Below are 25108 nucleotides of genomic sequence, written 5' to 3'. Positions count from 1 at the left end.
GATTAAAGGTATGGATAAAGGCTAAAAAAGAAGGTTAGAATCGATATCGAATTGATAAATTACCTAACTAGAAAAATAAACTAATACTGAATAATTACATCAATCAAAATTATTATAACACGAGCTTCTTCTCAGAATATGAAATTAACTACTTAAGCTCAAAAACATAAAACTAGTAATAATTAAACATAAAGGTATTTTTTTCACTTTTTTTTTCATTTTTTGAGAACAATAGATAATAAGAGAAAATTTAACAACTGAAACAAAAGAACATAGATAAACAACTAACCAAATCAAATCTCGACAAAAAGGCAGTCAATAAAACGAGAAACAATTCTCAATGAATAAAAAAAAAGGTTATGGGTTAATATTAAAGGGTAAATCAGGAAACGATTTGTTAGGCTTAAAGGGGGTACACTAAGGGTTAATTATGAAGGTATTCTTATAAGATAAGTGGGTTAAAACCTAGGTGCCTTTATCATCTCAGTATATCAAATCAAATATGTGGTCTCGGTATGTATAATCGAAGCAAGTTTTAGATTAACCAATCAGTATTGACACACTCATAACCAATAATGGAGTGAGCAACAAAAGTGTATGCTCTAAAGGCTCAAAATCTCACAAAATTATGGTTTTTGATGTTAATCTTACAAATCTCAAACTTCAAGGTAATACTTCAATTTAGGGACACAACCTAAAATTTTTTTATTCTGAAAATACACTTATCTTGCTTGATTCTCTAGTGTCTTAAAGTTTAAGCAATCAATACACAATTACCTATGAATTTAATCTAAAACACATCAATGATAATCATAAATTAATAAGAATTTATTCTAATAGTAATGTGAGAAAATTACTTAAACACAAGACATAATTCAGGGATTTTCTAATAATTCTATAGATAACCTCCCCACACTTAAGATGTACATTGTCCTCAATGTACAAACATATATAATCACAGTATAAACAGAATATCATAAGAGAGGGAGAAAACTGAAACTGCCTTGAATATTGGATGAAATCTTCATAATAGTGAAAAGTGAAATTGTGACACCCCTCACCCGTATCCAACGCTAAGATAGGGTTCGTGGTGCTACCTGACTTAAACTCAATCAACTGTATAAAACTGGACCGTGAAATTTCAAACAATTTAAAAACTTCTCTTTTTACAAGCAAACTGTCTCATATACGGGTTTACGAGGCGCAAAACATAGATCTGGGGTGGTTTGAAACCCAACCGATACCAAATGAGAAACTTAGAAAATTTCATACATCAAGACTCCACACGCCTGTGTGGATATAGAATGCACGGCCGTGTGCTAGGGACACGCCCATGTCCAGAACCCGTGTCAGGAAACCTAGGCATTCTGCCAAATTTACACGACCCTAGCGCACACCCGAGCCCTATAACTGTGTCCTTCACACGGCTGAGACACATGGCCGTGTCTCTTGCCCGTGTACCACCAGCATGGGCACATAGACGTGTGGCCTGCTCGTGTACTAAAATTACTTTAAAATTTTAAGTACAGGGGACGCACGACCATGACACACACCCATGGGTGTGAGCCGTGTGTCACACATGGCCTAGACACACGCCCGTGTGTCTTACCTGTGTGGACAAACTAGGCTATTTCCCAAGCCATTTTGTCACTTATTTTGCACAACCTACACAAGATCATGTCAATATACAAATTTCATCACAATGGACACCAATTTATCCATAGAAAGAACGTTATATGCATTTATCAAAATAAATAATAGTCATTATTCTAGACTTAATACAAAATGAAGGGCTTTTGACTTGGGCCAAAATACATGAATGATTCTCTTAATACAACATCCTAGTCTAGCCCTATACATGCCACCTACGAAAATATAAATCAAACTATACCGAGTGTTGTGGCTGATAGTGTGATCGATATCTGTGACTTTAAGGGTTCCTTAAGCTAGCTTGGCGACACTGAAAGAAGAGGGAAGGAAAGGGGGTAAGCATAAAGCTTAGTAAGTTGCATATAAATAAATTTACAACAACAATCTCACCATTTGCCATCATGCTTATAGCTCAAAGGTAAACATAACTTAACTTACTCATTATCGTCTACTCGAGTCTCATTTTCTAAGTTAAGCTTGTTACTCATGCTTATCATATAGGTACCTGTAACACACACAACATGATCACCCTTTCTTTATCAAAATTGAACTATAACTTTCACTATTGAATCGTTTGGAATACTACTGGATATTCTATGAACCTTCAATATGGGATATATTGCCGATGCCATGTCCTAGACATGGTCTTACACTGGCTCTCATATATGCGTGTTGATGCATGTCCCAAACATTCTTACATTGGCACAAATCTTAGCCGATGCGTGTCCCAAACACGTCTTACACTAGCTATCTCTGTCAAGGCCGATGCATGTCCCAGACATGTCTTACTCTGGCACTCATCTCTGTGCCGATGCCATGTCCCAGACATGGTCTTACACTGGCACTCACAATATGGCTGATGCATGTCCTAGACATGTCTTACACTAGCCCTCGTCTAGATGCCGATGCCATGTCCCAAACATGATCTTACACTGGCTCTCATAATGTAGCCGAAGCATGTCCCAGACATGTCTTGCACTGGTGCATGAATCACCCAATGTCTTGGCACAAATATCCCGTTCATATCCTAAGGTTTCAACGGGATATTTCTATTATCTCAAATATTACAAGGAATTCTTAATTTATAACTTAACAACTCATACATTATCAATTAAATGACAATATGAATACAAATATTAACAGTGTGGTTGTATCATTTACATACAACTTACCTCAGATTACAAAAAGTACTTGACTAGACGGCTTAATCGGATTGCTTGGCTTTGCCCCAGTTTAGGCTCAGTTTTGGAAAATCTTGATCTATAATAACAATATGCATCCATTTAGTCACTAAACACAATTAGGCATTCGTAAAATCAGAACTTTGGTAAAATGACCATTTTACCCCTAGGCCTTGGCAAAATGACCATTTTACCCCTATGCCCGAAAATTGATTTTTATCAAATTTATTTGTACTTAAAGCCTAGTTAAACTCTTTTTTCTACTATAGCAATCCAAAATTCTCACTATTTTACACACTAAGCACTCATTTTGTAACTTATACAAAATAGTCCTTTTAGGTGTTTTCATGCTAACTCCTTTCACAAAAGTTGTTTATAACACAACTAGGACTCATATTCTTCCATAAAAACTCAGAAAACATCACAAATCCTTTCATGGCAACTCCCTAAACTTTCAATCATTATGCAAAATAGACCCCTCATTTGAAAGCCCATGAAACAAGCATACTAAAAATGCAAAATTCATCAAGAAAATCATCAAGATCACTTACATTATGAGAGGAATAAGTTGCTGTAAGTTTTCAGCTTTCAAAACTCCATTTTAGCTGATATTTACGGTGGAGAAAGAAGATGAAGAAGAAGGAAATGATAGCTAGGCTCTTAGGCATTATTTTATCACCAAATCATGACATCATCCACCTAATACTTTGACTATTCGTTTAAAATCTATCACATGGCCGGCCAACACTATTAAAAGGGTGTAATTTCCATTTAAAAGCCTTAAATTTTGATTCTCTATCTATTTAACACATTTGGGTACTAAAATGTAACTTTTACCTTTTATGCGATTTAGTCCTTTTTCGCAATCGGGCTTGAAAACATTAAAATTAACTCACCAAATTTTTCATGCACTAATAATATCGTACTATAACCTCATAAAATAAATAAATAAATAAATAAATTTTCTATCTTCTGATACATGGTGCCGAGACCACTATTCTGACTAGGCCTTAAATTGGGTTGTTACAGGAATTGCAGTCAAATTTAAATGTAACTTATGATTCCGAGCAAACTAACACGAAAGTAAACACAAATAATAAAGAAAATTAAGGGGTTATAACTTGATTAGAAACAACCATAAATCTTTCAAAAGATAATAATGAAAATAAGTTGAAGAGAAAATAAAAATAAAAATAAAACAACTAAAACAAAATTAAAGAGAAAGATAAAAAATAAAAATAAAAATAATAAAATAATAATAATAAACTCAATGATATCAATGAACTTAAAAGGTAATTGTAATGATAATAGTAAAAAAACAGAAGAAAAAAGAAAAAAAATAGAAATAGCAAAATAAAAATAATAAAAGTATATAAAAATTAAAATATGTAAAAAATTAAAAATATAAGTATAAGAATAATTAATTAATTAATTAGTAAAATAAAAATAAATAATCTAACAATTAAAAATAAATAAAATAAAATAAAATTGGGGAGATTAACCCAGTTTTCACATGGTCCTGCATATGCCCGTGTGTCCAAGCCGTGTGGGTCACATGGCCATGTCGCCAGGCCGTGTGTGTTTTCTTTCGCTTCTCCCACGCCCATGTGAGATCCCATACACCCGTGTGGCCAGGCTGTGTGCTCCACACACCCGTGTGGCCAGGCCGTGTAACTCCCTGACTTTGAAAAAAATTAGCTCTAGGTTTCACACGGCTTAGAACACGCCCATATGTCTAGGCCGTGTAGGTCACATGGCCATGTCGTCAGGCCGTGTGTGTTTTCTTTCGCTTCTCCCACACCCCCATGTTGCCAGGCCGTGTGCTCCACACACCCGTGTGCCCAGGCCATGTGGGTCAAAAACATAATTTTTTTTTAGATTTCAAAAATTAATTAATTTTTTTAAAAAAATCATGAAATAATGTTAAGAAAATTAGCAGTGTTAACACTCGGGTTGCCTTCTGAGAAGTGCTTATTTAGAGTCTAAGCTCGACTTACCTCTCATTGACATGGTCACGGTGGATCACGAAGCTAAGACTCCTCTTTCTCACTATCAATTCCTCTGTTTAAATAAGGTTTAAGTCGTCGAGTACTATTTACCTTAAAAGTGCTAAAATGAGAATGAGTAACTCGACTGTACCGTATGGAAAGACATTAAGTATCGTAAAAGGAGTTGCGCTGTTTGTGTTGAGCTCTGTAGTGATAATTCGAGGGTACTTTTCATCTAACAAGACTTGGTCCCCAACCTTGAATTGATTGGTTCTATCATTAAACTCGACATGGTGTTGCTTCTGCTCCTCCTTGCCATAAGTCCGCATTCATCTAGTTCATCTATATGTAACATTAGTTTTTCATGGGTGGTTTTATTGTTAGTGCATGAACTAGAACGTGGCTCATTTATGCTTCTCAGAAGTGTTTTATGCAAAAGGGATTGAACCACATGACTAGTCTTATTAACTGGATTTACAAAGTTATCTTCATTAATTGATATCTCATTCGAATCATGAGCCTGAAGAGTAATCATTTTGTCACCTGCACGAAGTGTGAGTCTACCCGTACCAACATTAATAATAGTTCTAGCAGTTGGTAAAAGGGGCCGTCCTAAAGTCAATTGTACGTCACTATCCTCATCTATGTTTAGAACAACAAAATCAAGTAGGAAAATGAATTTATCAATTTTGACGAGTACGTCTTCAACAATACCCCTAGGAAATCTAATTGTTCTATCTCCCAATTGAATGCTCATCCTAGTTTGTTTGGGTTTCCCAAGACCTAGTTGCTTAAACATTTTGTAGGGCATGACATTAATACTAGCCCCTAAATCAGCCAAAGAATTATTAACACTTAAACTACCAATTAAACAAGAAATAGTAAAACTCCCTGAATCTTTCAATTTGTTGGGTAGTTTATTCTACAAAATGGCTGAGCACATTGCATTTAGCTCCAGGTGCGATGAATCATCTAACTTCCACTTATTTACTAAAAGCTCATTTAAAAATTTAATAGGATTTGGCATCTGTGAAAGAGCTTCAATAAACGATAAGTTAATATGTAATTTTTTTAACAGTTTAAGGAATTTACTAAATTGTTCATTTGTGTGGTATTTCCTTGTCGCACTTGGATACGGCACATGAGGCTTATATTCCTTAATGACCAGTTTTTGCTCATTGTGGCTCACCTCAACCTTACCTTTACCTACCACATCTTTTTATCTCAATTTTGGTTCATCTTTAACTAACCCTTCTTCATCTCGAACAGTAATCACATAAAGTTGCTCCCGTGGGTTAGTTTCGATATTACTCGGTAAGCTACATTGTGGTCATTCCGAAACCATCTTGGTAAGTTGACCAATTTGATTTTCGAGCCCTTGAATTGACGCTTGCTAATTTTTTAGTATGGTTTCGGTGTTTTGGAAGTGAGTTTCTAACACCGAGATGAATTTCGTTAGCATCTCCTCAAGGTTTGGCTTCTTTTCCTGCTGATAAGGTGGTTGCTGAAAACCTAGAGAGGGTTGAGATTTTTGATGTCCTTGACCACCCCACGAGAAATTGAGATGGTTCCTCCAACCTGCATTATAAGTGTTACTCTATGGATTATTCTGAGGTCTAGAATTATTACCCATAAGTAGATCTGTTTGTTCTCTGTGCTAGGGTTGTAGGATGAATATTCTATGTTGTTCATTCCTCCTTCATTTGCTTCACATTGCATCATTGGATGTACCTGCGTAGAAATACATAAACCATCAATCTTTTTATTTAAAAGCTCTACATGGTTTGCTAACATGGTGACCGCGTTGAGGTTGAAAACACCAGTTGTTTTATTAGGCTTTGTCCTCATGACTTGCCACTGATAGTTATTCAATGACATCTCCTCTATGAACTCAGAAGCCTCCTCAGATGTTTTATTATTTATAGTACCACTGGCAGCTGCATCGAACATCTACCTAGTTGAGGGGTTCAACCCATTATGAAAAGTTTGAACCTGTAACCATAGAGGTAACCCATGGTGAGGGCACCTTCTCAATAAATCCTTATACCTCTTCCATGCATCATAGAAAGTCTCTAAATCCATTTTTACAAAAGAAAAGATATCATTCCTCAATTTGGCTGTCTTAGCCGGTGGAAAGTACTTCAACAAAAGCTTCTCGGTCATTTGATCCCATGTAGTGATAGAACCTTGTGGTAGGGAGTTCAACCACTGCTTAGCCTTATTTCTCAACGAGAAGGGGAATAACTATAGGCAAATGGTTTCGTTAGAAATGCCATTTATCTTGAAAGTATCACAGAGCTCTAAGAAATTGGCCAAATGATTATTTAGGTCTTTATCCTGCAAACCATCAAACTGAACAAACTGTTGAATCATTTGTATAGTGTTAGGTTTCAATTCAAAATGATTTGCAACAATGACAGATCTAATAAAACTCGATTCAACCCCAGTGAGAGTGGGCTTAGCATAATCCTACATGGCATGAGGAGTAGGATTCTGATTTACAGGATTAGCGGCAACCACAAGAGGTAGCGGATTATTCTGATTTTTAGCCATCTCCTCGGTAATATTGGTATCGTCCTCGTGCTCTTCTTCTATATACTGTAGACTCTACCTTATTTCTCTATGATTTCTACGAGCTATGATTTCAATTTCACTGTAAAAAAGTAGAGGTCCTAATGAGTTTTTTCTAGTCATAAACTACAAGAAACTGCCAGAACCAAACAAAAGAAAAAAAATTAGTAATTAAAAATGAAACTAAAACAAAAATAAAATGAAATAAAATAAAAATGTTTAAATTAATAAAAATCAAGCATTCTTAATATCTTAGTCCTCAGAAATAGCGCCAAAAACTTGATGATCGTTTTATGAATAACTAAACTAGACTACGATCACGACTAAGACAAGCGCACCTTCGAATAATAGTATAGCTATGGTGAGTCCAGAATATCGTATCCACAAAGTGTAAAAGTACTAGTATTAACTATCTTTCTATTATTTAGCCTAAAATAAAAGGGATTTATTTGAATCTAAAAATTAACTAAACTAATTAACTAATGAACGCGACAGAGAGTGAAGAAAATAATCGAATAAACCAAAGATAAAGACAATACCCAAGGAAGAATCCACCTAGACTGCACTTATTATTCTGATTCTGAATCAAACGATTTATTCACTTGTCTTGATCCGTAGAAATCCCTAAATTATGTTAATATCTCTTTCGAGACTAAGAACAATTAACTCTAGGTTGATTAATTGAAATCTCTTTCTAATTAAAACTCCTATTGTCGCATTAACCCGATCTATGGATTCCCTTATTAGATTTGACTCTAATTCGGTAAATTTATATCACCCTTTTTCTAGGGTTGCATGCAACTCCGCTTAATTATGATAGACCTACTCCTAAACAGGGACTTTTGCTTCATCAAATAAGTACATCAACTTGAATTAATATCTTGAAAAAATTAAAACAAGAATTAAGAACACATAATTAAGAATAAGAACAAGTATTTATCATTAAATTCAGAACATTAAATAATAAGATCTGTCTTAGGTTTCATCTTCCCTAGGTATCTAGGGAATTTAGTTCATAATGTAAAAAGAAGACATCTCAAATTTAGAAAAACAACAAGATATAAAATACCCAAATAAACTTCGAGAGAAATTTGAATGGAGATCTTCAATCTTGAAGTGGATCTGCTTCTAAGATGATTCCAATGGCTTCCTTCGAGTAATTTCTACTTTCTGCTCTACGTGTCCCCTTAGTTCTTCTTCTAGCATGTATTTATAGACTTTCGAATGCTCAGAAACCCTAAAAATTAGCTTTTTCCTCGTGTTTGGGAAACAAGGAGCGATATCGACATGGGCTGGCACATGAGCTTGTGGCCTGCCCGTGTGGATTACATGGCCGTGTGCCCTGCCCGTGTGGATCCTGAAAACTCTGATTTTGACCCATTTTCACTCCTTTTTCTCCCAAATGCTCTCGTAAGTATAGAAACATGAATTTAATGGATTAGGAGGATTAAATTCACTAATTTACATCATTAATCATCCATAAATGCATTAAGAATGAGATTAAAATATGTTACATTTATGGTTTATCAAAGATCGAGTATAATAAGACCATTCGCTCTAATGAAATTGTAGTCCCATATGAGCTAGGCATAAGGCTGAAATGGATGAAATAGAACCATACCTTTGCAAGTGGTGTCAGATATTCTCTTCGACAAGTGTGGATTCCTTGCTTTGACACAATCCACTTAGAACCTGGAACTGTAAGTTCCTCAAGAATTTCTTGCAATTTTTCAGGCTTTATATTGCTCATCAAGGAAGAATAATCATCATTTTCAAAATCAGGCAATTCAAAGAACTCATTAATAGCATTTGAAGTTATTGGTACCTTGATTCCGCGAACTGGAACTTCCGTTAACTCGCTTGAGGTTAAATTCGCATAGAACTCGCGAACTAGTTCCTCATCCACACTAGGTCTCTTCTTACAAAACAATTCCCAATTAAGGGCTTCAGCAACTTGACGAATATGTGCCGTAAAGTCAATATAGTTGCTTTCTTTCAATGTAAAGCCTTTCTCACGATGTATCTGTTTATTTTTGAAGATACTCTCATATCTTGCTTTGGCTTCTTCACAATGAAACTTGTTTTGTGTTTTATCAATTTGGGCGCAGCACGAGTTCTCTTGCTAGGCATGATTAACCTGAACATAAGATGGAAACAAATATTTTCTCAAAAAATTTAAATAATAAAAAATATTAATGAGTCAATAAATTGAAAAATTAAATAATTGAATAAAATTAAAATTTAGGAGAAAAAATTGTCTTACCACCATTTTTAGAAAATTAAGAACTCCTAAAAATAATTAATAAACAAAAGAGGTCAATTTCAGGTAGGTTGGAGGGTTTATCGGCTAAAAATAAGGTGTTGGTGGTGTGCTGTGCAAATGGGCTTGCGGCGATGAGGCTTGGCATGGGCAGTTATGCGGGTTGTAGGCCACAAAACCAAGTACGCAACAACTTGGGCGCGTGAGAGCTAGGGCTGGAGAGAGTGCGAGGTGCGCGGATCCTTGCAAGCTGGCCTGTCGAATGGCACCAAGGAGCAGCTGCTGGGCGCATGGAGGAAGTAGGTGTGCCCGGGGTAAGCTGCTGGCCAATTGGTTGGATGCTATTGTGGCTAGGGGCTTGCGGCATTTAGGGGGTTTGGTGCTTTGGGATTTTGAGTGATGAATGTTGAAGAATGTGGTATTTATAATGAAGGGAATAGGGCTTAAAGTAGAATTTTTAGAACAATTAAATTATTCTAAGTTCTAATCCTAAATAAAGTTAACAACAATTAATAATTAATAAAATACATATTAAATTATTAATGCTATTAATTTATTTAAAAATAAAATAAAATAAACTAATCCTAATTCTATGCTAAATTGATAAAAATTAATATATAAATTATAATAGATATAATTATATATTAAAGATTATCATCTTATTATTAAAAAAAATTGTCAAATAAAATATGATTAAATTAAAACTAATCCTAATTCTATATAGAGTTGATAATAATTAATATATATTATAATGGATATAATTATATATTAATAATTATCATTTTTTTATTAAACTAAAAACATTTATTGTAGAAGCCTTTTGAAAATATTTACAAAAAGAGGCATCTAATTTTTATTATTTACAAAAAGATCAACCAAATTTTAAAAATAATTCAATTAAGTCCCTAGACTTAAAGAAAATTTGAAATTGAGTTGTAATTTAAAACTTGGATCAAAATTGACCCATGAAAGATTGGGGGGTCATAAGCGGTACCGCTTAAGTTCTAATCTCCGAGACAGAATTTATTTAAACATACTAATCTCGAAAATATACCCTAAATCATTTATTAAAGAGGAAAATAAGAAAATTCAAACATCTGATAAAATGAAGGAAATTTGATTCCGTTTAGTCTTATGTCCCCAATAATGTTCCAGACGCTAAGCATTAACTTGAAAATTACCTCCCTTACCTTGGAGTTCAACAACTCCGTATAGATAGATGCGATGAATCATAAATGGACTGGACCCACGTGATTTTTGTTTACCTGGAAAGAACCTTAATCTGGAATTAAATAACAAGACTTGCTGACCTGCTTCAAATTCTTGAACTCGAATGTGCTTTCATGCCATTTATTAAGTCTCTCCTTGAGTAATTTTGCATTTTCGTACGAGAATATTTGGAATTCCTCTAGCTAATTGAGTTGGAACATCTGTTTCTCTTTAGCAAGCTTTAAATCCAAGTTGAGTCTAGTAAGCTTTGTGCTCTAACTCCAGAGGAAGATGGCAAGCTTTTCCAAAGACCAACCTGTAGGGTGACATCCCTAAAGGTGTCTTGTATGCTATTCTGTAAGCCCATAAACCATCATCCAATCTTTTGGACCAATCTCGTCGGTTCGGGCAAACTACCTTCTCAAGTATGCCTTTGATCTCTTTGTTCGCTAGTTCAGCTTCCCCATTCGTCTACGGATGGTAAACTATAGCGACCTTGTGTTTCACTTTATGTTTATCTAATAATGATTTCAACCACTTGTTCATAAAATGGGACCCTTCATCGCTGATAATAGCTCTTGGGGTTCCAAACCTTGTGAACATGTGTTTCTGGCAAAACTTAATTACAACCTTAGCATCATTTGTCGGATAAGCTTTAGCCTCGACCCACTTAGACACATAGTCTACTGCTACTAATATGTATTTGTGACCAAAAGATGGCGAAAAAGGACCAAGAAAGTCAATACCCCATACATCAAACAATTCTACCTCAATGATATTTGTTCGAGGCATCTCATTTCTGTTGGCGACATTTCCAACATTTTGACATCGATCACAACTCTTTACATAAGCATGTGCGTCCTTGAACAGTGTTGGCCAAAAGAATCCGGCTTGCAATACTTTGGTACGAGTACCTCCGAAGTGTCCCCCACTTGGAGCTGAGTGACAATGGTATAAAATCTTTTGTATTTCATTTTCTTCCACACATCTCCTGATCATTTGATCTGCACACTTTTTAAACAAATATGGCTCTTCCCAGAAATAGTACTTCACATTGTGAAGAAACATTTTCCTTTAATGATATGTCTTATCAATCGGCATCAAACCACAAGCTAAATAGTTAGCAATATCAGCAAACCAAGGGGTATTATGGACATGATTTACCTTCAGTATGTGTTCATCCGGAAACGTCTCTTGATTTGGTATAAGAGGAGAGTTTCCTTCTTGTGGCTCCAATCTGGACAAGTGATTTGCTACTTTATTTTCCTCTTCCTTTCGATCTTGAATTTCTAGTTCGAACTCTTGAAGTAGAATTACCTATCGAATCAACCTCAGCTTAGCGTCTTTCTTAGAAAGTAAGTACTTAATTGCCGAGTGGTCTGTATAGACAGTCACTTTGGTACCTACAAGATAAGATCGAAACTTGTCAAAAGCAAACACAATAGCAAGTAACTTTTTTTCTGTTACCGTATAATTCAGTTGAGCTCCTGTCAGAGTTTGACTTGTGTAGTAGATGGGATGAAAAACTTAGTTCCTTCGCTGGCCCATGAAAGCTCCTATCGTGAAGTCACTTGTGTCACACATCAATTCAATTGGAAAATCTCGGTCTGGTGTGATGATTATGGGTGCCGAAACTAATCAACTCTTTAAATCATTGAAAGCTCTTAAGCACTCTTCATCAAATTTGAACGTCATGTCCTTCTCCAATAATTTGCATAAGGGTTTAGCAATTTTGGAGAAGTCTTTGATGAATCTTCGATAGAAACCGGCGTGGCCCAAAAAGCTCCTAACACCTTTTACAGATGTTAGAGGTGGGAGTTTCTTAATAACATCTATCTTTGCTTTATCAACCTTTATTCCCTGTCTTGTTATCCGATGCCCTAGAACAATCCTTTCTCGTACCATGAAATGGCACTTTTCCCAGTTGAGTACTAGGCTTGTTTCTTCGCATCGCCTTAGTACCTTCGTTAGATTGGCTAAGCAATCATCATAAGTATCTCCAAATACTGAAAAATCATCCATAAAAACTTCCAAATACTTATCAACCATGTCAGTAAAAATATACATCATACATCTTTCAAATGTAGCAGGTGCATTACATAAACCAAATGGCATGCGTCTAAATGCAAATGTACCATACGAGCAGGTAAATGTTCTCTTGTGTTGGTCTTTTGGTGCTACTGTAATCTTATTATACTCGAAGTATCCATCGAGAAAAAAGTAATAGTCTCGCCCTATGAGTCTATCCACCATCTGGTCTAAAACGGCAAAGGAAAGTGATCTTTCCTAGTCGCCTTGTTCAGCTTCCAGTAATCGATGTAAATTCTCCATCCCATAACCGTTCTAGTCAGTATCAACTTGTTATTCTCGTTTCAATGACCATGATACCTCCTTTCTTTGGCATGCACTGGACCGGACTTACCCATGAACTGTCTGAGATGGGGTAGATTATACCCGCATCTGACCACTTAATGATTTCTTTCTTTACTATGTCCTTCATGACGGGGTTTAGTCTTCGTTGTCCATCAATCGCCCTTTTTTTTCCATTTTCACGAATAATCTTGTGCATGCATACAGATGGACTTATATCATGAATATCAGCTATGGTCCATCCGATAGCCTTCTTGAATTGTTTCAACACCAGGATGAGTTTCTTTTCTTACTCACTAGTTAATTCTGCTGAAACAATCACAGGCAGAGTAGAAGCGTTACTGAAATAAACATATTTTAAATGTGAAGGTAGTACCTTGAGTTCTAATTTAAGTAGTTCCTCGATTGACGCTTTTGGTTGGGAATAATCCCTATTCTCTAATTCCAAAGATTCAAAATGGGATTGCGGATTAAATCCATTTTGATTAGCTTTTAACAACGCTAAATATTCATACTCCTCTTCATCATTTGGAGGATTTGATGTCAAAATCTGTTCCAATGGATCCTCAACATAGTTAAGCTCCTTCTCCACTATTAAATCCTCTAAATCGGACACTGCAAAACAATCATCAATTGTGTCAGGAAATAGCATAGACTTAAAAAATTAAATGTTACCTGATCATCCTGAACACACATAGTAAGCACACCCTTCTGCACATCAACAAAGGTCCTTCCGGTTGCTAAGAACAGTCTTCCTAAGATAATTGGCACTTCTTTGTCTGTTTCAAAGTCTAGGATAACAAAATCAGCAGGGAAGATAAATTTATCTACACGTACCAATACATCTTTGATTTTTCCTTCTGGATGTGCTAAAGATCGATCTGCTAATTGAAATGTAACCGTAGTTGGTCTAACTTCACCTATCCCCAACTTCCTAAATATTGACATAGGCATCAAGTTAATACTCACACTTAAGTCACATAATGCCTTACCACAATATGTTGCTCTAATGTTGCAGGGTATGGTAAAACATCCAGGATCCTTCAACTTTGGGGGTAATTTGTCTTGAAGATATGCACTGCATTCCTTCATAAGAGCTACTGTCTCAAATTCTTTGAGTCTTTATTTTTTAGACAGGATATCCTTCATGAATTTGACGTAGTTCGGCATCTGCTCAAGTGCTTCAACCAATGGGATGTGGATATGAAGTTGCTTGAGTACGTCTAGGAACTTTTTGAATTGAATCTCCTCCTTCTGCTTTTGAAGTCTTTGAGGGTAGGGTGGTGGTGGTTTCTTTACTAGAACTGGTTGATTCATCTTCTGTGGCAATTCTGCATCTAACAAATTTGTTAATTGATCAGAATTAGCTGGTTCTGAAATTTTCTTATTGGGTTTTACAGATTCTGGTTCTTGTGAACTGGAATTTCAACAATCGGTTGAACTTCCTCTGAATCTTGAACGTCAACTTTCTCCTTTTTAGCTTTGATGGTGTTGGGCTCTACTGTCTTTCTACTCCTCAATGTCAACGCTTTACAATGCTCCTTCCTCAGATTCTTTGGATTCTTCGTATCACTAGGTAAAACACCTGGTGGTCGGTTCCTGAGTTCAGTAGCAAGCTAGCCCACTTGATTCTCCAAATTCCTTAGAGTTGGGTCATTTTTTGCCATGTATGCCTTTAATAAATTCTCTAAGCTATTGGATGATTCAGCCTGAACTGGTTTCTAAACTTGTTGGGGAAAACTAGGTGGCTGGGTTGGTCTAGGCTGGGCATAAGTGTTACTGGTTCCAGCCCCTTGGTTACTATAGGAAAAATTGGGGTGATTTCACCACGATGAGTTATAAAAATTGGATTGCAGTCCTTGCCTTCCTCAATTTTGGTTTTGGTTACCTATGTAGTACATGGATTCTGGGTTTGATAGACATTCTTCAAAAAAATGTCCTTCCCTACAATAGACAAAGGCAATATTTTCAAATTGGTTAGGTGGCTGTGCTGTAAAAATATTAGACCCATTAGTAGTAAGATTTTTAAGCATTAAGGACATTGATGATACCTGAGATGCAAGTGAAGTAAGAGCATCTACTTCATCTATTCTGGTGACTCGTCTTCCTGACGCTGCTCGATTGGTTGGCCATTGGTTATTGTTGCTAGCAATCCTCTCAATGATTTCATAAGCCTCATTATAAGACTTAGAAAGGAGAGCACCATTAGCAGGAGCATCCACTACCATTCTCGTGTGAGCATTGAGACCATTATAAAATGTCTCAAGTTGGATGCAATTTGGGATTCCATGATGAGGGAAATTTTGTAATAACTCTTTGTATCTTTCCCATGCCTCATACAAGGACTCATCATCCATTTGTTGGAAGGTAGTGATCTAGTTCCTCAACTTAGCATTCATGCTAGGCGGGAAATACTTCATAAGGAATCTTTCTGCTAACTCTTGCCATGTGGAAATTAAGTTCGGTGGCAACGAGTTGAACCAGGCTTGAGCTTTGTCCTTCAGCGAATACGGGAACAGCTTCAATCGTAATGCATATTCGGGTACTCCGACTAACTTGAAAGAGTCCCTCACCTCCATAAATAGTCTTAAGTGTAGGTAAGGATCTTCGGTAGGCATTCCACTGAATTGGCCCACTGTCTGAAGCATCTGGAACATGACTGGCTTCAGTTCGAACTGTTGTGCCTCAATTTCGGGTCTTCTAATACTCGGATTAAGATCATTAAATATTGGCAGGGCATATTGTCGTAAAGCTCTATCCCTATCATCAGCAATAAGGAAAGGATTTTGAGAAGGGTTTGCTCCATTTCCTTGGATCAGAATTTTGAAGTTCATCTATTCGGTGCTCCTCTAATTTGCTTGTCTTCTTTCGCTGTCAAAAAGTTCTCTCTATCTCAGGGTCTACAGGGAGTAGGTCAATAATTCTGTCAATACTCATAAACACTTGAATAATCACAAAAAATTAATTAAGTTTAAAAATTTAAACAGAAAATTAAACTAAAATGCAAAACTAACAAATTCACAAATAATGACTTTTTAAAACAGTCCCCAGCAACGGCGCCAAAAACTTGGAATGATAGAAATGTGCAAGTGTACACAATCGAAACAAGTAATAAAGTGACAAGTAAATGTCGAGTTATCGTACCCACAAGGACTGTGAAAAGAATTATGAACGAATGCTATTTAAAACACTTTGGTGAAGAAAAATATTTTGTTTGGAGAGGGTGATTAAAAACTAACATTTTAAACTAAGTAACTAAAGAAATAAATCTCAAATGCATGATTTCAAAATATGATTTAATCAAGATGACATAATTGTGTTGATTTAATTACATTTCTTTAACTTAAAATTATTAAACTCATGCTTATGCTGTTACGAATAAATTCATGACAACTCGATAATTTGCTAACTTATGAACATACTTACACAAATCCATTCACCTCTTAAAATATCCCTATGTTAATTCAAACGATTAAACAAATTTTAATAAGCAAACATGTTATGGCACATACATACTCATTAAATTAAACTAATCTCTTGCATATCCCTATGTCAATTCAAACGATTAATTAAATCTAATAAGCACATAAAAGACTATGTAAGGTAACAAGGTATCCTTACCTTGAAACAGTTTAATCACAATAATCTTGCAAGTTATGCAAGGCAAGTGTATCGCCAGATACATTGCTAATTTAACCTTCAGCTACCTTAGAAGAATAAACATGCACTGATTAAGTATTGTGTCCATTAATTACAATTTCAATCCATTTAAATAATTAATTCATTAGCTACCTCACAATTGTAATGCAAGAATAACTTAGGCATGATTTTACTTAATCAAGCATTTTACCGAGGCCTATAACAGCATAAACACAATTTTAATAATTTAAGCAGATGAAATGCAATCAAACCAACACGAATTAAATTCAAGCTAAACTAATTAAATTAACCATTCCAACAACATAAATATTCATAGATATGTTCATCATAACAACAACAAAAATTAAAGAGATAGGGAACAAGAATCAAATCTGTTGTTTTACCAAGGCTTTGACAAAGTTGCTCCGTTCTTCGGTCTTTGTTGTCCTTGCCGATCAAGGCTTCTATGAACACTCAATTGCTGCTCTAAAATGGCTGAAGAAGAGAATAGATGTGATTGAATTGAGGTATGCCTTGAATGATCAGCTAAGGCATGCTTTTATAGCTGAATGTGATAGATAAAATTTTCTAAAAATAGCAGCCAAAGAGCCACCCCTTGGCCGTCCATCTATGTGGCAAAGTTGATGGCTTCAACTTTGCTAAATATGGCTTAGGGCAAATCCATAAAGCCACCGGCCTGAATGCAACTTTGACAAGTCTTCAAGGGCTTCTTTGCAAGCTTAATTAATCAGATAATAAGCTGATTTGGGTAAGCATTTGGGCAGTTTTGGGCTACCCAATCCTTGGCCAGTTCAGTTCAATCGGTTCGGTTCAACTAGACCAGTTTTTTCATAATTAATTAATAATAATTTATTTAGCCCAAATTAAATCGGGTATAAATTAAAATTAATTATATTATGAATTAATGCACATAATTGGACCGTCTTAGGATGGAAATTAATTCACCTTGATGCTTTAAATTGCTTTTCGGTTTTGTGCTTCTGGCAGTTCTGCCGAGCCATTTTACGCCCTTTGTGCAAATCTGTCGAAAATAACCAAAATTTATCAAAATAATTATAAAATTAACTAACTTTCAGCATGTTCATATTTTAAGTTTGCTTTAATTATTTTATAAAAATTAATTATTTTTCGACAAGAATTTAACCGAATTCACATGAATTTAAGTTAAAAAGGGTATGAAAAAGTGTGTAAATTTTTGTATTTCCAATCATCAAATACTATCATCGTGCTTAAATGACAATTCTATAAAGCAAGATAAGCAAATGATGGATACTAATGTGAGTGTGATGTGAGGGAGGTGATTATGACATATTAGTACAAATCATATCTATCAAAGGATATGTCAAGTAATAGCAAGATACCAATAATGACTCCTAAATCCTAAATTCTAAGTTTAATCTAATCCTAAGTGTAGTTTTAAAAACTATCTATAAAGGTTAATTCTAAGACTAATTCTAAGCCTAATCATATTGCTAAAGCATGTTCAAGTACCTTATACATAACTTAAGGTAATGGGGTAATCAGAGCTTAAGTGAAGAGTTTAAGACTTTAATACTTTGTAAAATGACCTTCAAAGGTTCAAAACAAGATAAAAGCATTTTTGATCATCTTGAACATTTTCAACAAAGTTTATGTCCTTAATTACAAGAAGTTAAAAATATTTATATATTTAAGTCTTACACTATATATATGGATCAAACAAAGCTTAACTTTCAATTTTAAAAATCATTTATGCTTTGAAAGTTGCCATTAAGGAAGTCAAAAACTTGATGAACATAATTTTAATCAACTTGAACATTTTGAACAACTTTTAAACAATGAAACTAATTTGTTTAAGTGATAAAATGACCTGACTAACAAGGAAATCTAAAAATCAAATTGTGAAAGCATGTCCTTAAATTTGGACTCAAAATGGACAATTATGCTAAAATATCATTTCAAGGCTCTTTAAACTATTTAGTGAAGTCTTATAACATATTTAATGTGTGTTTAAATTATTTACATGTCCATAAATTATTAAAAAAATTGATCATTTAAGCTTCAAGAGTCCTACAAACTTGCACTCAAAATATTAAAACTCAAATTATTGCAAGTTTGCCATATTTCTTTGTCTTTGCAAGCTCAAAACTAAATTCTCAAAATGTTGCAATTATTTTCTCAAAACCCATTTTCTTAAAATATTTTCACAATTTTAAAACCTTATTTTTCAAAAATGATTTTTTTTAAAAAAATTAACATGAAAATCATTGAGCTTTGTTCTCTCTTCCTAGGATGTGCACATAAAAACAACATATTCTAACTAGTATGTATCCTAAGAATGTATTTAAACATGATTTCATCAATATCAACAAATGATAGTAAGGCAATAACACAAGATAAAATTTAAAGCATAAAGAGTGCCTATCATTCTTTATGTGTCAAGAGCAGCCAAATTGTTGTCCTTTACTCATCAATGCTATATAACACTCCTAAAAGAGACTCTTACTTGGATTTTGGTACCCACATTGCTTTGCATCCTTGCACATTAGTTAGTAAGTCTCTTATTCCCTTAGTAACCCATACTTACCTTATTTTATATTTAGTCATTTTCTTAATAGGACAAGTATGTGTAGTATGATCATGAAAATTAAAATTTTCACACTTTGCCATATTTGAAAAAGAGTTCTCCAAAATGATTTAATGTTTTAAGCTCTCAAATTTTATTTTCAACTCAAAATTTCCTTTTTCAAACAATTCAACTTTCTTTTAGGAAGCCTCAAAATTCATTTCGAATTTTTTCATCTATTTTTATTTTCAAAAGAAAATCATTTTTAAATTTGAATTTTGAAACCAATTTTTTATTTTGAATTTATGGACTCAAATTCCAATACTAGCTTACTAAAGGCATCTTGTAATTCATCAAAGTAAATTTCAAGAATTAGAAGATACCTCTTATTTTTTAAGAGCCATGAAACACATCGCTTTTGGATTTTAGGGGTGGCTTTCACTTGATTGCTTATATTCGCTTTCATCGTCTCTAGTCAAATTTTCTTTCTCATAAGGCTTCTTAGTCTCATTTTCTTCCTTCTTATCTCCATAGATTTCCTCAATTTTATCATGTATGTCTTTGAAACTTCCATGTAAGGAAAATTCTTAAATACTTCTTCACTCATAGCACAAAGGAGTGTGTGCATAACCTTGAAGTTGGATTGAGCATTTCCTTGTCATTTTTATCCCAACGTTCTTCCTCTTAGGTACCTCCAAGGGACCTCTTGCAATGATCCTCCAAGCATCATAATCAAATGCTTGAACAAAGAATTTCATCTTAACTTTGCATTGGGAGTGGTTGACGCTATTAAGCAGCGGATGACACATGATGGAATGACCTTCATCCATAACTGTTGAACTAGACTCAATAACTATCTAACCCTGATATTTTTTGCTTTGAATCGCTTCTCTCGGTGGTGAAGCCTTTGATGGAAAACTAGCTCTAATACCAATTATTGGGCTCAAAAATACCAAAAGAGGGTGAATTTGTATTTTAAAAGTTTCTTCAAACTTTTCTAAATCATAAGAGAAGAAAAGATTGGACAAGTTAATTTATAGTGGTTTGACCCTAATTGTTTACCTTTATTACCTTGATATACCTCAACTAAGGATTTCCCAATTCACTATACTTCAATTATTAGGTTTCAAGGAAAAGGTGTAACCTTTACAATCTCTATCATTTTCACAAGGCTAAGATAGAACCTTCCTCTAGTTTTTATGGCTTAACTAAAACCCTCTAACTTTTGTGACTCAACTAGAAACCTTTTAGAATCTAATCAGGTTTTATGCCTCAAAAACCTTAATTATGCTCTTTACAACAAATAGAAGATAAGCAAACTAATAACAAACCTCTAATAGGTGTGTGTTTGCAAATTGAAGCTCTAAATACAAAGATTTGAAAGTGAGAAAAGATATTAAAATAAGCTCTCAATGAATATGTATAAGAGAAAATGAAGAAAATAAAGAATTGAAGGCTTTTCACTTGATTTCTAGGATGTTCATCTCGTATTGTAACATCCCGAATTAGGGTCTAGTAAGAATAGTGGTTTTGAGACCACAAATTTGAAGTAAAAATAATTATTTTATGATTTTTATGAGGTCTATGATATGATTGCATGCTTGTTTGAAAATTTCATGAAGAAATTTTATTGATAAAGTGTCCAATTTGACATTTAGGACTAAATTGAAAAAGTTGCAAAATGTGAGTTCTAGAAGCTTTAAGCATGAAATTGCCATGGATTATTAATTAGAGGTCCTTAAATAGAAATTTTCCCAATTTCTATTTTTATGGACAAAAATGGGCATGGGTAGGTAAAATTTCAAAGAAAGGCCTTAAGGGCATTTTTGTCATTTGGTTAATAAAAGAATAAAAAGGGAAAATAAGTCAAAAATTGTGTCCATCTTCCTCCCCTATTGTCGAAATTTCTAAGGAGCCATAGCTAGGGTTTTGTTCATCCTTTCAAGCTAAATAGTAAGTGCATCCTAGCCCCATTTTTAATGTTCTTTGTATTTTTGAAGTTGTCATCAACCGATCTAGCTATTTCTACCATTTATTTGAGCTAGAGTTCATGTTCAAAAATCTACCCATGTGTGACATCCATGTATCTTGATGTTTCATGGTAGATTATGAAAGTTTGATGTGTGTTTAACATCTTTTGCTAAGTGATTTTTGATGGAAATGCGTAAGAATGACTTATTTGTAAAAGATGTAAAATGTGTAGTAAAAATCTGATTTTGATGAAAAATGTGGGCTGATATGAGCATGTGTGTGGGTCAACTAGGCTTGAGTAATAAAGAAAATGAGTACATTTCATTTTACAAGCCTAAAGACTAATTTTTAAATATGTAAAAGTTTAAGGGTAAAAAGGTAATTTTGTCAAAGTATGAGTTATAGACTGAATTGAATAATATGTGTATTAAATAAGCTAAATTTGGTATTATAGAGTAAGAAAAAAGAGAACGAACCTTGATTGTGGGAAAAACAAGGTGTACGATGATTAGATCCATTTTTACCATTTTTGTACCAAAGTAAGTTCATATGTAAATAATGCAATGTTGTATCATGTTTTAATACTTTATTAATGTATGAATTTCTACATTTAATTGTTATAATAAGCATATGAATGATATTATGGTCAATGAGAATGACATTGTGAATGAGTTCGACGAAGATGTGACATCGAGAAAATCCCGTTTGAACCTTAGGAATAGATTAGGATACGAGTGACGTGTCATTAGGAACTATGTGATTATGAGCTCATGAGATTATGTGATGTATGTAATATGGTCCGGGTGCTGGTCTTGTATGTCTATCGGTGGTTAGATAGCCCGGCAAGTGTTGCGGGTACCTGTCAGCTTGTATGAGTAGCCCATGTAGTTACATCCTGACTGTCAGCTTGTATGAGTAGGCTTGTGATTAGCTCGAGAGCGAAGAATGTGTGATATGTGACATAAGGTAGCATGTGGCTACGTATGAAGCACTATGTGCAAGCTTTTCGTGTATCCGATAGTATTCCAAGTGTTCAACGGGTAAATGAATGGGTCATTCGACAAGTAAGTCAATGATGAGGAATTATGAGAATATGTTACTAGTTGGTACAGGTATGTACGAAAAACTCATATGAATGAGCTTGGTATGTGATAAACTTTTGGTAAAATTGAAAATGAATAAGTTATGCCTATGAAACTATGATGACATATATGTAAATTATGTTATGTTAATTATGTAATATTCATGATTATATTGCTATTTAGAATAAGAACCGACTAAATCATAGCTCTGATACCATTAAATGTAACACCTCTTACCCCTATCTGGAGCCGGGATAGGGTTTGAGGTGTTACCGGACTTAAACATTCATAAACATGAAAAATCAGGTCACAAAATTTTGCCCAAAATTAAAACTTTTCAAACATATGTAAATCGTCCCTTATACAGGCCTTCGAGGCCTAAAACATACATCGAGGTGGTTCGGGACTAAACCGAGAACTTTAGAAAGTTCTGGGAAAACATAGAGAAATTTTCATGAAACAGGGTCACACGCCCGTGAGTCTCCAACACACCTGTGTCCTCAGGCCATGTAACTCTCTATTTATGACATTAGAAAAGAAAATTTAACCACACGGCCAAGCCACACGCCCATGTGCTAGGCCGTGTCCTCCACACGGTTGAGACACATGGCCGTGTCTCTGCCCGTGTGGCTTGCACTTAAGCTATTTGCCAAGCCCTTTTATTACCATTAATACTTCACATACTTAAATACATTATAGACACATATAATGTAGCATCAAATAAGTGATTAAACATCCTCTATTAAGACTCAATTGTACTATTCTTATGTCATTATACATGTGTTTTACTTACTCATTTTATACCAAGTCTAAACACACGAAATTCATAATCAATTGAACACGTCATATTGATTATTACTTATACATTTATACCATTCTTGCCTAAGTCATTCCACACCAATTTCATGTTCAAGCAGTATTAACTTTGCCATATCACACTTTTATGACAAATTTTGTAACTTTTACAAAACGGTCTTTTTTGACAATTTCACCGAAAATCACTTAGTAAAAGTCGTTTATTTAACACCCAACATTCATTTTCTACCATTAGACATCAAAACACATGCATGTCATCCATGGGTAAATTTTTAAACACAAACCCTAGCTCAAAATAATGGCGGAAATAGCTAAATCGAGTTATCGAGAGTTCAAAAATGTAAAGAACATTAAAAACGGGACTCGTGATCACTTACAAATGAGCTTGGAAGCTTGAACCAAACCCTAGCCATGGCTTCCATGAAAATTTCGGCTGAATGGGGAAGAAGATGGACAATTTTGGCTTATTTTCTCTTTTTAATTCATTTATTTAGAAAATGACTAAAATGCCCTTAATGACTTTCTTTAAAATTTTACCTAACCATGTCTATTTTTGTCCAAATTTTAGAACTTGGTCAAATTAATCTTTAAGGACCTCTAATTTATAATTCAATTCAATTTCATGCTTAAAGCTTCTAGAACTCAAGTTTTACAATTTATTCAATTTAGTCCTTAAAGTCCAATCAGCACCTTAGATATAATTTTTTTTCATGAAATTTTTACACAAGCATATAAACATGTCATGGGCCTTATAATAATCATAAAATAATTATTTCAAATTCAGATTTATGGTTTCAAAACCATTGTTCTGACTAGGCCCTAATTTGGGATGTTACAATGTGTCTTAAGTCGTGTGTGACACACGATCTGTCCCATGGGCATGTGATCCGGCCATGTGTCCCCTGCACCCTAATTAGGTAAAACAGAATGCCCAGTAGTAAACATACGGGCAGAACACGACCGTGTGTTTCAACTGCGTGAAGGACACGGCCTCAAGACATGGGCATGTGCCCTAGCCGTATGAAGTCTTCACCTAAGTTTTGGAATTTACTTCGCCACACGGCTTAAGCACATGGGCGAGTGACTTGGCCATGTGACCCTATTTTGTTGATGACATCATAAACAAAGAGTTACACAGGTTGAGGACATGGGTGTGTCCCAAGCCACACAGGCATGTAACCCTCTAAAATAAAAAAATTTTCTTAGTGTTGTATAAGTTCCGAAAGTTCTCGTTTAGTCCCAAACTACACCCAATGTATGTTTTGGGTCTCATGGGCCCATATAAAGGACGATATGTATGTTAATGAACAATTTTAATTTGGGAAAAATTTTATGGCCTAGTTTTGTATGAATGTTTATGTTTGAGTCCGGTAACGCCTCGAATCCTGTCCCGATGGTGGATACCGGTAAGGGGTGTTACACTTATAGCTTGAAATGTTCTTTATGTGTATACATAACAAGGGGAAAATTTGTGACCCTTTATAATCATTTGGGATAGTTTTTAGCCATTGTAAGCATTGCAAACAAACTTGTATCGATACAACTCAAAAGTTGCATGGGTAGAAGTGGTCTTGTATAGGTAGAAGTTTACTTGTATTGGTAGAATTCCCCTTGAGTATTGGTAGAAGTTTGGAGGAATGTTTGGGGCACTCTCTGACTTGCTTCTATCAGTAGAACTTCCTCCAAGTATTGATACAACTTCCTAGACTTACGAGTTTAAAACTCTTAAAAACATTTTGGATTGACTAGAAAACATTTAAAGAAATCCAAACATGTTTTTGATATGCTTTGAAAATGTTTTAAAA

The 25108-nt window shown here is 34.7% G+C and overlaps 2 non-coding genes across 2 annotated transcripts; both read left to right on the top strand.

The window, feature by feature from the left end:
* The first annotated feature begins 6827 nt into the window (after window positions 1-6827).
* On the top strand, window positions 6828-6934 carry LOC121231407 (small nucleolar RNA R71). Its single transcript, XR_005929465.1, has one exon. It is a non-coding gene; the product is annotated as a small nucleolar RNA R71 (small nucleolar RNA).
* An 8578-nt stretch (window positions 6935-15512) lies between these two features.
* Window positions 15513-15619, top strand: LOC121231370 (small nucleolar RNA R71). Its single transcript, XR_005929430.1, has one exon. It is a non-coding gene; the product is annotated as a small nucleolar RNA R71 (small nucleolar RNA).
* The last annotated feature ends 9489 nt before the right edge of the window (window positions 15620-25108 follow it).

This window comes from Gossypium hirsutum, chromosome A06, assembly GCF_007990345.1.
Source record: "Gossypium hirsutum isolate 1008001.06 chromosome A06, Gossypium_hirsutum_v2.1, whole genome shotgun sequence".
NCBI lineage: Eukaryota > Viridiplantae > Streptophyta > Magnoliopsida > Malvales > Malvaceae > Gossypium > Gossypium hirsutum.
The sequence above is the reverse complement of the archived record's forward strand: the minus strand, read 5'-3'. Positions and strand labels throughout refer to the sequence as shown.